The sequence below is a fragment of the Bombus fervidus genome, chromosome 14 (assembly GCF_041682495.2).
Source record: "Bombus fervidus isolate BK054 chromosome 14, iyBomFerv1, whole genome shotgun sequence".
In the NCBI taxonomy this organism is placed as follows: Eukaryota; Metazoa; Arthropoda; class Insecta; order Hymenoptera; family Apidae; genus Bombus; species Bombus fervidus.
The window spans coordinates 9,105,759-9,119,285 of NC_091530.1; the positions used below are offsets into that span (position 1 = coordinate 9,105,759).

Consider the following 13,527-nt stretch of genomic DNA (forward strand, 5'->3'; position numbering starts at 1 on the left):
TATCCGATTTGATAGAGATAGATTCTTATATTTGAAAGACAAGATGAAGATGGTTGCATAACAGACTGATGAGTAAGCAGCTTTTCAGACGAAGATGAATTTACATGTGTACGATTTATAGTATTGATATTTACATGTAATATTGACATTTGTATCGATTGATTGTACATGCAATATGGTAGTTTGGTGAGTATATTGATACATCGGATTTACTTTATTATATTTTTACTATTTTGTATATATTTAGTGTACTCTGTATATTTATACATTTCCAAGAATTGAATCTACGTGTGGATTTACCAAAAAACTACTTCAAATTCGATATCGACTGTGAAATAATATTGTGTTCGATTATTCAAATGTTTACCATTCCCTACCTAACATTTTCAAAGAAACAGACCCTCCTTAAAAAAAAGAAAAGATTCTTTTCCCTTTCAACACGACCATAAGGTACTCCCTCGGGACAACCGTAGGAATAAAATCCAAAATGCCAGGATTTATCGAGAGAAATATTTCAACCAATGTTATATATCTAAGAAAAGCATCTGAAGAAGACAAGATATTGGAGGCGCAGAACGAACGCCTCGTATATTACGAGCTGATAGTTATGGACGGTGGCGCGCGTGCAACATCGCGTATTTCTGTAAAAGCGATTTATAACGGGCCGTTCATTGGTATGAAGGGGCGTGCGAAGACCTCGTCACGGATCGTGCAGTTTAAAGGGAATCCTTTCCTTTTTCCTCCTCTTTTCCCTTCATCCTCTCTCTCTCCCTCTCTCCCTCTCTCTCTCTCTCCTCTCTCTCTCTCCTCTCTCTCTCTCTCTCTCTCTCTCTCTCTCTCTCTCTCTCTCTCTCTCTCTCTCTCTCTCTCTCTCTCTCCTCTCTCTCATTCTTTTTTCCATTTGGAAAGGCTTTATTGAAGCCGTTCGCGAATCACGTTCCAGTTGCGCTTGTAAATTCGTTTGTCGTCGATGTAATCGATGGGAATGCGTGACCGGCCGCACAATGCTGTGACACGTGTCGCACGGCGTGCATCGCAATTAACCGGCGCTCGCAATACCTTCACCTCGTTCGCTAACTCTTTCTGCGCCCTGTCTGCTCCCCACCTACGCCAAATCTTCGTTTCATTCGCAGCGTTTCTCAAACTTGCTTACTTTCTTCCGCGCCAGAAAACGTTCCACGACCCCGCTTGTTTACGACCACATGATACCGGTGGAAACCTCCAGAAGCTTAAAGAGCAATTTCACTCGCGGTTGGAGCGGAATATTCGATGATCGTGCGTGACCATTACAAATAATGGCACACAGCTCTGACGACTTTTTAAGCACGATATCGTTAGCTATATGATGTACATGCTTTAAACAGTTGCTGCAATGAATTTGAATTAGGCAAGCGGGAGCGGAATAGAGAGGATCGAGAGTGAGATTGATTAAGCCTACTGCGTTCTTTGGGTCATTCGCGAAGGCTTAGAAAAAGATGTTTTCTTCTCGTAGGAAATACGCGAAGGAATATGTTTCTCAATTTTATAGTAACATTTTTCTTAGCATATAACTCGGATTGGTATGGCCATCTATGAACTAATGGATTATCTAACTAATTACAAATATTCATTCTAATTAAAAATCGAGAAAGATAAAAAGCTAATTTTAATGTTAAAAGATGAATAGCATTGAAAGATTTTCTGAGAAGGATTGTGTCATATTATGTATATAGAAACATTATGTAAATATAATAAATTGTCTGGGAATGTCTTTATGTAGACGGTTAGAGAATTGGAACCCAAATGTAGTTTTGTTTCGCTTGTCAAATATTATAATTAAGCTATAGCATCTTCGTGCAAATTTATATTTTCGTAGAAAAAGTATTTCCTCTTATTTTATATTAATGAAGCGTATTTCTATTTCCAGACATTTTTAAGATTTACCCTCTTTAATCAAGGTTATCGTCCATTAATGTATCTTGTTTTAAATCACTTGAATCGTAAATTATACCTAAAGCTTTCAAAAAAAACTACTTCAATAAATCGTATACACTCGTCTTCGCCTAATATATTCATGTAAAGACGATGTAATAATATGCAAAAGCTGTATTTTAAAGCAATAGAATCGCGATAATCCACGCGCGGGAACATATAGAAGAATAAATAAACCTTGGTTTCATTGTGATCGTTCATCAAGATCAACGCAACGTTCGCAGAAGGCTATCGTACGTATTAATAAACGACGGAAAACCTGTCAACTATAGCAAAAACCTTTCCCGCCATTTCGAAAGGTCGCATTTCCTTGTATCAGACGAGTAAAACACGGATAAAACGCGAGGCTCGCGTTCCTTTCCAATCGGGAACGTTCTTTTCTTTTTCTTCCTCCTTTTTTTCATTCTTCAGCGAAAGACAAAGCCACGGAAAAGCAAGACGAAAAGACATAACTAATCTTTCTGTTGCATAACAAGAATACCGCCGTACCAAGCGAGCGCGCGATACGAGAATTCTTCGCTTCGTCCTTCGAGAAAACATGTTCCAAAGAGAAAACATATGAGAATTGTTTTTTGCTGAAACGCGCGGTTATCGTGCGACAAACACATTAGAAGATGAGAATATTTTGTGAATTAAAGTTGCAATAATTATCGTGTAAGGCTCTATATTATTATCAGTAAATATGATTTACATTAATTGAAAATATAAATTTTTTAATTAGAGTATTTATTTTATTCGATAAACGGGTGCCTCTAATCTACTTGACGAATTTTAATGAAGTATGGGTTATTCCAATAAATCTTTTTACTATGATTACATAACGTAGTTAAGTCAATAAAAATGATGCAAACTGAAGAAATCGAAAAATTGAAACACCTCTGTAGCTCGTTCTAGTAAATAAAATTTTAATAAGATTAATTTACCATTACTAGAATATTATCGGTATTTGCATACTTGCGTTTAACGCGCTATATATGCACTTGTAATTAATACCAAAGATTCTTAATAGATTTTATTAATTATAAATTAATAATAAAATGTTTAAGACAATTTCACTGTAAAAAAATTCTATAAACGCAGCAAACACGATTAAAAATCAATGTGAACTCCCAAAGAGAAACTACAATTCCTTCCGAAAGCAAAGGGGCGCCACGTGGCGTTTACACATCACGTCAAAGAATATACTTATACTCGTAAAAAAATCGGTAATTCGGTATGCGTAATTAAGCGTCGTGGTACGTGTGGTAAATACACATAACTGAATTCCCACTTTTATATCGGTAGCACAGAAACACGGTTTGTATGACCCTGACTTACTTGAACACGATTCGGCCACCAAAGTGTAGTACCACGAAAGCAGAATACCCACCCTAACCAGTTTCCAACGACCTTCAACTCTGCTTTAACCGCGAATCTTGTACCAATCTTGTTGTACCATTTCTTCTTCTTGCAAACAAACGGACGTGGCACTAAGGATAGAACTTATTGACACTTTCGATCGTATTTCCCTATGCAATCAATAAATTTCGTATATTAACGACGAACGTACACGAACACGAGCATTATGACTCCTACTGATGTTTAATACAAATGAAGATTACGTCAGAAACGTACGATAATTTCGTTGGTTTTCTGGCTTTTATCAATACTTGTCATCTTCTTGTGTAATGGACAAACAACAAACTTCAATTATTTGCTTAAAACCCGATAATACGTATTAGAATTTGGAATGTGATTCCCTGATATATTTACTGGTTTCAAATATTTTTGCTTGAATTAATCATGATATATAAGTTTAGGCAAGCTTTTTTTCGTCTGATCTGTACAAGGAGGCTACGTACATAATCTGTGCTTTCCTGGAACACGTTGCTGCAAACCTCGTTGAAAAATTGTATAATTTATTCCATAACTTACTACATTCTTGCATATGACCATAGTATTTCATTATCATAATAACAGAATATTAATATCTTCGAAGCGTAATATCGAAATTAAATTATATCCTGTCAAACATAAGCAAACGTCTGAATACTTTCGAGCGAATAAATCGAATAAACTATAGTCTGTTAAGATTTTTCCCATAAGTGTAAAGGATACGTATCGGAATACTTGCTGTCGATTATGTACGATACTTTCTTCTTCGAAGATAACACAAGAAAACGACATTTCGTCACTGAATATACATATAAAGAGGAATACGTGGAAAGATCTTAGACCGTGAGATTTTAGAACGTCGCTTTCGATCATCGATCATACAGAAGTGAGAGGAAGAAAAAAAGAAGAAAAAAAAAAGAAAGAGTTATTCAAAGACGATTTCTATAAAACGTCGAATTAATCGGCATCCTTTTCGATGAATCCGGCTGATTGGGAAAGCAGAAGTTGTCCCGCTGCTAATCCAGGTTCTACACTGGATTTTAATACCTCGACGGACGAGCTTCCTTTTTATTCCGTTGTATAAAAAGTTGCGTCTAAACGCATTCCCAGAAGTCGCAGTAAAATAAGCTAATTTCCCGTATCTTGATTTTTTTTATCATTAACCGGCTGGGAAACCAGCTGATGCTAATGATGATCGTAAAACGAATCTTCTGCAGACTTGGATTGCATTACGCATGTATAGGACGTAACAAAGTGTTATCAACTTCTAGCATATAAAGATAGCTTAAGAGAGAGAGAGGCGTGCGTAGACTTTGAAATTAATTGGAGTGCGAACTTGTACCACGACGAGGTCAAGGTTCGATAAATTGCTTGGCCGGCATTCAAAATTTCCCCGCATTTTCTTTTCTCAGCAGACATATCTCGTTTCTTAATTCTCCTCCTCCTTCTTCTTCTTTTTCTTCTTCTTCTTAGTCTTCTTCTTCTTCTTCTCGGTTGTTTATCTTTTCGTCGCGTTGTTAAAAACTGGACATTTTATTGGTCTTACATCACCTTTCAAACACCGTCGCACGTGTTAAAAATAGTTAGAATGTCTAATTTCTGCGATGTAAAGTCGGTTGATCGTGTTCCTGATATTTCAACCATATTTGTCAAGAAAGATATACTACCAGGAGAACTGTGAAATAAAAGCTTCTAAACTACTATTTGTAACTTGTCAATTCACTAATATTATTGCTTAACCAATTACTGTGCAAGAGAACCTTGATTTCTACTATGAAGTACGATGCAAAGGATATAAAAATAGAAGAATGACAGAGAAGCTGATAAAAAGTTGAAAAGAACACGGCCATGGATGGATAAAAAAGAAAAACCTATGAAGTATAATGTAATTAAATTAATCAAAGGGATAAGGCAAATCAGTTGCGGAAGATCGTATGTTACAAAACGTACTAACTATATCTATTAAAGACGTACAGTTATCCTGATACTTTGTACCTAATCTTACTCGTTACCTTATTCGAAGTGTGTAATCTTTCTCGACAAATGTTTTTGTCATGACTTTTTGCGCGTCTCATAGGAAATAAGGAAAGAAAAAAACCCGGAACTTGAGTGCTCTAGCACAAAGTTCACCTTGATTTTTAAACGGTCAAACTTCTTTTTTTTTTTTGCTTTCGCATCTCTTTTCACGCTATTTCTCAATGATGGCGCACAGATCGTTCAGACGAATCTAATAGTCATCAATCAATGAACACTTGCTGTCATTTACTATCGTATAAATGATGCGAGTTTAACTTGACTATAGTTGCCGACTTTTTATGGTTTAATCTTGTTCTCTTTTCAGCAAACAAAAAGACGACCGATGTTTTAAAAGAGATATTGCTAAAAGACCGAAACGAGAAACTTCCGACATTGTTGAGTTGTTGAATTTTTTAAAAGAAAATCTTAATTACAGATTAAAAATGAATCGAAGAACGTAGGGAGATTAGCAAGACGAATGTGTTAATATCTAAATGGAATAATTTTCTTGCGAGGAAAATACTGTTTTCGAAAATTCCCGCTTTTGTTTTGCAACAGTACGTGATCGCCCGTATGCGCCATTGTAAATACGGATAAAGCTGACCCGAATGATGCAAGAACCCCGGCTGTGCGTTGTTATTGTTGCGTTTAAACAATATAATTCACGTTCGAAACCTTTCCTCGGATAAGAATGCGCGAATGGCTGACGATAAAGTCAACCTGTGGTCGTGAAAAGTCACTGGAAAAACGCATATTGTTTTATCTTGTTTGGTGTAGTAAAACTAAAAATATCGCAGATTCTTACAATCATCGTTTGCGGGTATTAGAGTAGTGAGAAATGAAACGTTGAATTTAATAATTTTAAAATCGTTGTTCAATTTACAATCCTCAGAACTAATTAAATTCATATTTCACAAAAAAAAAAGGAACTAAATAAAAGATCATGATCTTTTACAAATTTACGAAGAATCTTACAAGAAAAGCTAATCTATACTAATACTTGTGTTTCATTGCACACATGTATAAATACGCTAAAAGAATTTTGAGAATCCAATTTCTTATTTTGTTATGCATACACCTTATAAACGCAGGTGTACGATTCGTGCAAAGTTAATAAATACGTAATCTTATTTAATTAGATAATATACGAAAGGATATACAATAAAAGCATATACGAAAATCAATAATTTCGATTATTAATTGAATACGTATTTTACCACCTTTTAAATAAATATAAACGAATTATCGGGTTGCCGTAGACGCGAAAAATTTGGAGAACCGAACCCTTGCACGTTGAAAAATATTTATCTGAATAGCATCCTGCGTGTACCGCATTCCTGAAGGCGTATGCAAATTCGTTTCTCACTGAACGCAGTTTTTATCGACGCATTCGAATAAATGAACACGCATACGATATCAAAAAGATTATGTACGCGAGACACTCGCGACAATATTCACGTATAGTCGCGTATTTCGAGCGTGCCTTAAATTTGCTAAATCGAAAAACGGGTTCATTTACAACTTAAGAAAAGGCTATAACTTTGTCGCGCAACTTAAAAACTGCAGGATATCTCGCACCTTCGATACAAACAGTTATAATTCGCTATATTTTTAGGATCGATGATACTAATTGAAAGACGTTTGCATAAATTTTTGTACTTTACGATAAAAAAAGCCTGTAGCTCGTATGATATTCGCGATAAGATTTTCATGTTGAGAAACAGATTTGTGCAATTGAACTAAAGTTATAAATCTTCCAAGTCAGAAATTGATAATCGACAATATTTGCGGGAAAATATGTAAATTGAAAGGTAGATTGGCTAATGATCGAAAAATTGCCTATTATTCGCGATAGCTGTATTCATCGTCAATTCAAAAGATTATTATTAGAGTGCGGACTTTTAAGCACTTACTTTTATGCGTAAATTTGAAGGTGCAGAAATGCGCATAACCCGCGTCACACATCCTCCAGTGCTATATAAAGTATCGAAAGTGAAGTACCCCTTTTAATATTTATCACGTAAAAAAATTTTCTACCCGGGTTGTGTTTCTCTTAATTATCTTCATAAAAATATGAATGTGCATAAATACCCGCAGTCTATTTACAAATTGAAGACACACGCCATACGTAAGGTGAAATAAACCCCCATCGAGATTTCAAATGCTTAATAAAAAAAGAAAAAAGAAAGAAAAAAGAAAATATTCGCAGTCTAATTCTCACGTTTGAAAATAAATATTTCTGTGTGATTCCGCCTACATTGAGTGATTCGAGCAAAACATCCGATGATTACAGCGAAAATGAAAAAAGGAATAGGAAATGATCGTGAAAAAGTAGTGCGAATTACCGGATCTCCATATCATAAACCTGTCACGTACCTGCGATATTTGTAAAGAAAAAAGTTCACGTATGTATTTCATATGCGTTGGATCGCCCAGTTGAAAAACAGGTTCGATCGCGGCTGAAAAGTGTGCGATCGTCGTGTCGCGAAAAGGCTACGCGAGTCGTCGTGTTTTCGACTCAGGAATCTGTCACTCGCAGCGTTCGCGGCACACCTTGCGGGACACCCTGTACGTATATACGACGGATTAGAAAGTCCTCGTGGAACGATCGACTCGTAAATGCTTCAATCGTTTCACAACGAAATGCTTCGAGGCGTAAGCGTACCGTCTACTATGCAGCCTTTACGCTACACACCAGTGTCCAGACTTGCTATTACGATCTCCCATGTATTACGATAATGCAACGAACGATCGTCTTTCAATCGAAAGTCATGTTACCAGACTCGTTGAAATTTCGACAGAAACGCATATATACAAATACACCTGCCTGATATACCGATATCTACTTAAATGTTATGGAAACTACGAGAACTCTCCATTCATACTATGATCCCTGCTTTCTTCTTCTCTTCTTTTTGTCTTTTCTTTCCTTTTCTTTTCTTTTTTTCTTTTTTGGTTTCTTAAAAGAATTGATTATGTTTAACGATTAAGTTTTAGTATGGTCAAGTATATCGTATGTCTAAATAAACCTACGATTTATCAGTATTTACGTGAAGGTTCTAGAAGCTTCAGGAACTCTCCATTCATAAATTTATGCCAACTTTCGTTCATGTTCCGTTCCATTCTGCTTCTTTTCCTTATTGATTAAGGCCAAGTATAGTACAATCTCGATTATCACGCGTACATAGAACACACGAGAGAAAATTTAATATTGATGTTTGCTAAAAATAATTGGAAAACAGAAATATAATTCCTACATTTTTAAGATAACAGCTTACTTATTGATAATAGTGATTTCAATGATAATATAGATTTTGATTTAATATAAAGGCTATCAATGAGATCAACTAGTTTATAATTAATTACGAATTTCTTTACTTTTTAATTTGTTGATCAAATCCCTCGGTGTCAGGTCAGTCTCAGTCAATTTCTAATTAATTTATACACTCTTAAATGACTGTGTCAATTATAAATATTTTCTTAAAAGATATAAGCCCCTGCTTGATATTAATATTTATGGAATCTTCAAAAGTAAATTATCTTCTCTCATACGAAAACAAGTTATTTGCTTTATTTAAGAAGTACAATTGTCCGAACACGTGTGATAATAAAAGTCCTTAAAGAATTGAAAAGGAAACTCGTGAAATCAGAGAATCGAAAGAAACGATATTAATTAAAAGTTTGATGTCTTAAATTGGTTTTGACCAAACTGGGCGTTTACAATGTAATTTTTTACCTGACTCGTAAATCCATTTAAACGAGCCACGGTGCGTTTTACTTTTACTGACTGCACGCTACTGTGAATGCTTTTACAAAGGTCTTCGTTCGAACAATGAGACACGAGGTTAAAATACTGACGTAAATACCGATTAACCAAAGTTGGTTAGACTTTGTACGGCCACGGGAAGGAAAACGAAGGCAGTGATCGATTAAAAAATGTACAATGACATAAGGAAATGTATTCAATGCCAGATAGTTTTCGCTAATAAGTAATTAGTGAACTACGGATTTTTATGCATTTATATCCTGTTTAAATATATACAAAATGCATAGAATATTCATGTGCAAAATTGTACAAAAAATGCAAAGTATAGTAATTGTCACGATATTTAATAAGGAAAACAATTTTCTAACCGAGTCCCATTTTTTTAATTACATTCATAATGTTTAGCTATTAATTTTCTGTAGTCTTGTGTATCTGAGCCATTTCAAACTGTTCCTATTAATTCCTTCGGCAGCTAGTTTCTTCCATATCACTTGTTGTCATTATAAACTTAATTATTACGAACTAAGAGTGTACATGCCGAAAATGATACACAGCTGAAAGTTTCATAGAACACAGGAACATATTTGTCAAACGTCTATGACGAATGACGTTCCATGAGTAATCTGAATAAATACGAATCATATCAGTCAAAAATATCACGTGTTCTATTCAGAAGCACTTTGCGTGAACGCTTTAAGTATCATGCGTTACCATTGTTGGTAGTTCAAAGCTGCCTTGTTTTTTCAACTGGGACCAAGCAAATAAGTTCCACGTAGAATCCTTTGTATCTCAATGTCAGTATATCTCACTTTTGTATCCCAATGTTTATGGTTTCTAATAATATCTCAAACGTACGTAAATTTATTTAATATTTTCATCGACAAACGTGATGAATCATCTGATATAAATTGAATTAAACAGAATCCCCCTATTAAGCTTTTCGTGAAAATTTAAGAATTATTACTAAGAGAACTGGCTGTTGAAGTAAATTTAATGAAGATCACGCTTAAATCGAGTCGAAGGATGATGATATTACAGGACAAAATTTAGAAATTCAAAATTTTATTCTAATCGTATCGTAAAAATAAAAATTATTTTTTGAATATAGATTTCTCTATTAAAAAAAGCACAAAGAGAAATTTTAACAAAATATGTAAAACTTCACCAATAAATTTACCTTAATACAATGCGACAAAGTAAAAGAGTTACGTTTGATTCTATCATACTGAAACCGCAAATGTTTATCGCTTATTCTATCCTTTGCTTTTCATTACATTAATTAAACGATAGGAAATATTATAAAACTATTGACTTTCAGTGTATTTTCTTCGTGTTTAAGTATATGTTTTATGTTTAAAGACTGTAATTGGAAGTCACCGCAAAGCTGAAAGGCAAGCGGAAATAAAGAATATACGATTGACTTTCAGTTCCTTGGAATCTCGATAGTATTCCGATTAGAATCACGGTTTACAAAGATAATTCAGCGTAGCTGTGTCTAACAGCGCTACAGCTCGTAACACTGTTCATTTGCATTCTTTTGTTCTGTGTCACAATTCGAAACAATTAGACATTATATTAGGAACGAGAGAGTGAGATTTTTCCAAGTAGAATGATCGGCCATAGCTCATAGTTCGACATTTACATATAAAGGATAAGACAGCGATGATTCCATGAATTATGGCAACGATTCCATAGAAATACCGTTTTGCAAAACAGCTGCATTACTTTTTACTGTTTGAAAAGTTGACGTGGTATACTACTCATATAAATTCTGTGTATATTTTCTTATTCATAATCTGAAGTATACAACCACGAGGACAACCTTTTCCGCGGAGTAAATATAATACCTAGATGAAATTACGTTTCAGAGATCGTGTATAACAAATCTACCAACAACCGTGTTTTTTCAACGCATGTATACGACCGCTGAATACAGGATGTATCAGTGTTGATCGTGTTTTGCAACAACCTACCAAGTAAAATGAGGAAAACTTGCATATATATTTTTCGTTATTTCTTTGATTGCTTTTTAACCAGTTTAACAAGGATGACGAGCTGACTCGTCATTTAGATAGTTACCATTTGGACCCAATAATTCTTTTAATTGGAAATTCCTTATCCTCTTAGTGGTGTTTTACATTTAGTGAACATAAACTATTTATCGTCTATTTATATTTGCAAGGACTAACTGAAATTAATCTGTCTTTATCAAGCTTTTCGGATTCTGTGACTGTAAAAATTGAATTTGATTAAAAAATGATCCCGTTAAGAAGGTTAATTGACTTTAGATTAAATATTTATAGTATGTATATATATATATATATATATACAAGTATTCTTATGTTTTATATTTGATTTGTTACAGTAAATCCTGTTTAATTCTGCTGCGACTTTCGAATCTTTAAAATTCTCATCTTACATTTTAGCAAAGCTATTTCATATTTTGTTCACACCTGGGATATTTCTTAACGTTAGAAAAATACAAATAAATGGAAAATTACCGGTACAACGCAAGAGTACCTATATCAAGTTTTGACTATTTTCGCAAGTCATTTAATATTTATTTTTGTTTTTGTTTATCCATAAAATAATTAACATTTATTAAAATACATTCAAAATAACTTATTTCTTGTGATATCCATTATTCAACAAAAAAGGTGATATCATTATTATCCTTGCTAAAATGCCTTGTATGATTCTAAGCGACTTTGAACTTGAAATTTGTATCGTAACTCGTGTTGTGTTTTCTTGTTTCTTTTTAAATAAATCTGCCTATAATAATGCATGCATTTACAAATATTTCTCAATTAGAATGTTAGCCATTAATTATTTCAAATGTCGTTAAACTCGGAATTTCAGATATCTATAACTTACAATTTCTATGCTACATCTTTCGCTATACATATATGTATCTTATATTATACTTTTCATGATTCTATATTGATTTAAAAAAGTTCTGTTTATTTATCTTCTCTTTGTCACTCAGATTTATTCTCTATATAAATCTCATTATTTATCCTAACCTCCTTTCTACCCTAATAATCATAACCTCATACGATTCTTATCTCATTTAATACGTCAACTTGTACGTATATTAATTACACTTGAATAAATTGCGAGACAAATCAAATCAGGAAGCTGAACGTTCATTTGAAAGTCGCGAATACACGACGAATTCCAAATTTATAATTCTGTTTAATATCTATGCCAAGAATGAAATTATGTATGAAATATCGTAGCAAATTGTTCACCTATACGTACGTATTACAAAAAAAGGCTATATAGTTTATTTCAAGATTACCATTCATTATGTTAACTTCGCAGAAATCAAAATAATCAACTGCATAAAGTAAATAAGTTTTACAGTTTCATTATTCGACAAATTTTAATTACTTAAATAATTAGTGTACAGCATCTCAAAGAAAAAATGACTAACTTCCAGAAATTTATTTGTCGTAAAAGTATCGCACACAAACCATCGTTTACTCCAAGATGAATTTTAAAAGCAACATTTGCGACGTCATCTTCCTTTTATACTTTTGAGATTATAAAGTTTATCTCGAATGTCGACTAACAACACATTCACACACAACTATCTAAACCACTAGTAAGATTATCTAACTTATTCACCTTATATGTGGATTAAGATGTCGCTATGGTTCCCGAAAATACGAAAAACGCGGCCGGGATTCAATTACAAATTCAACTTAAGTATTAACCACGAAACACAATTGACACGTTTAAATGTTGATGTTCTTGTAGTTCTAGAATATTCATATCATTGGACAACGATGACGTTACCTTACATGATCTGCTATCAGGTCGCGACAAAACACAGATAGCCGATCGTAAAGTTTCAATGAAAACTCGCCTCATGCTCCTTGAGTAGGTATTTACTGACTGTACCATTCGTTTTGAATTACCGTTATCCGCGTTTGAATTCGGTGATCTATACAACGAGGATCAAGTGATCGTGATAAATTTACGCTAAGTTATAGATCACGGATCGATCGAGTCACGAGATCTCGTGAACTGATTCGCCGGGACCTTTAAATTCGCTTTTATGAGCGTGTCACGTGGTGTTGTAGGTATATATCGGTGACGATTTCACGTTACACTTTCTGCATGTGGCAGGCCACTATTTTCGTTCGTATCCGATTTCTCGCATCAGCTTTTTCCATGGTTACTCCGATGGCGCGCACAGGCTTGGACTCAAGCGGAATACCGATACCCGATAACTTAAAATAAATGAGGTCGCCAGTGATAAATATTAAATAACTGTACATGTGCAGGCCACGGCTTGCACGCGTATACCTGTTCGCGATACCTTTGCTTTTGCTAACCCGATCAAGAAACGAGCAATGAGAGGATGATCGATAATAGCGAATGATCGTAAAGAG

At 34.3% G+C, this 13,527-nt stretch overlaps 1 protein-coding gene across 2 annotated transcripts in view; it reads right to left on the reverse strand.

The window, feature by feature from the left end:
* LOC139994213 (UNC93-like protein) overlaps positions 1-13,527 on the reverse strand; it is a 56,260-nt gene that overhangs the window by 41,872 nt on the left and 861 nt on the right. The window contains exon 1 of one of the 2 annotated variants that reach the window (XM_072016651.1): positions 12,564-12,694. The exons of the other annotated variant lie outside the window; for it this stretch is intronic. The gene's annotated coding sequence lies outside the window, so the exon portion shown is untranslated. Of the gene's footprint in view, positions 1-12,563; positions 12,695-13,527 lie in introns of those variants that run through there. 2 annotated transcript variants of the gene reach the window in all.